The following is a 1235-nucleotide window of genomic DNA, read 5'->3' as shown; positions in this document are numbered from 1 at the left end:
TTTAATACACTTCAGCAACATAAGACTAATTTGGCTATATACTTTTCAAAAGTTCTTCCAAATAACGTCATATTTTCAATGCAGTGCAGCTACCATGGAGGGTGCTTTATGGCCAAGAATACAATAGCTCATGAAAATATGTTTGTAAGTGTATTTGTAAGTAATATAATGCTTTTACCTCATAGTAGAAAGCAAATTTATGTCTAATTTATAATTTCTTCCTTAATAACGTGACAATGTTTATAAAAAGCTGTGTTCAAGATATCTTCGGCCATAAAAGTTTGAGAAATAAGAATTTTATGATCGAAAATGTATTAAAGAAAGCTTTTTTCTTATGTTTTTAATACGATTGCAATCTTGACGGTCTGAAAGCAGCTGTAGTTGGACAGTATAAGACACTTAAGCAGATTTAATAGTACTTGCATACTTTTGGATCATAAAAAAATATATGTATATTCCTTTTAACTTAATCAGCGTAATTTTTAGAATCTATAGCAGTAGCTTATACTTGTATAGGTGTKTATGAAGCTGTGCATGTTTGAATTATAAATAAATTATGTTTATAAAATTTGTAAACTTCGTAAAGGCCAAGTGTATACAAAATATAAAATTTTGTATTTATAAATTCTACTTAAATTTCGATATTTTCTTAAATACACTTGTTGGTAGAAACAAAGGAGGCACATCCGTACGATACGCTTTTAAATATATAATATATGTAGGTCGGTCTTTCCCCTACCTTGATCACAGTCACCACATYCACACGTGTATGCATACATACATATTTATGTATATCTGTGTTTTTTTATTGTAAGATTTTTTCCAAACACTGTGGTCTCCACGTATGGAAAAGCTTGTGGCTTCTTGTGTAAACAAATTTTTGTAAAAACTCGTTGTAAAGTCATAAAACTCGGAAATTATAGATTTTACTACCGCTTTCTGTAAATAAAACACTGTTACCGTATTTTTGGACAAATTTTTAAACATAGTATATATAGTAGGGTGGGTCAAAAATACATTTCTTTCGGTTGGTACACTGAAAATACATAAAATAAATTTTTTTTTTCGCTTGGTACACTGAAAATACATAAAATAAAAATAAACATTTCTATGAAGGTCTCTTTATATATGAGCACTTGGGGGGGGTGACTGCTTTAGAGGCTTCAAAAACTCAATTTTTTGGGAGGAAAAGAAAGAAATAGATTAAAGCGAAATTTCAAGTGTGTTTTTTTTTT

General features: G+C 29.4%; 1 protein-coding gene across 2 annotated transcripts in view; it reads left to right on the top strand.

The window, feature by feature from the left end:
• LOC108969863 (probable serine/threonine-protein kinase DDB_G0282963) overlaps positions 1–1235 on the top strand; it is a 146228-nt gene that overhangs the window by 114259 nt on the left and 30734 nt on the right. The gene's annotated exons all lie outside the window — the stretch shown is intronic.

The sequence above is a fragment of the Bactrocera latifrons genome, unplaced genomic scaffold (assembly GCF_001853355.1).
Source record: "Bactrocera latifrons isolate USDA-ARS-PBARC rearing strain unplaced genomic scaffold, ASM185335v1 scaffold_269, whole genome shotgun sequence".
Taxonomy (NCBI): domain Eukaryota; kingdom Metazoa; phylum Arthropoda; class Insecta; order Diptera; family Tephritidae; genus Bactrocera; species Bactrocera latifrons.
This window is presented reverse-complemented; position numbering and strand designations above follow the sequence as displayed.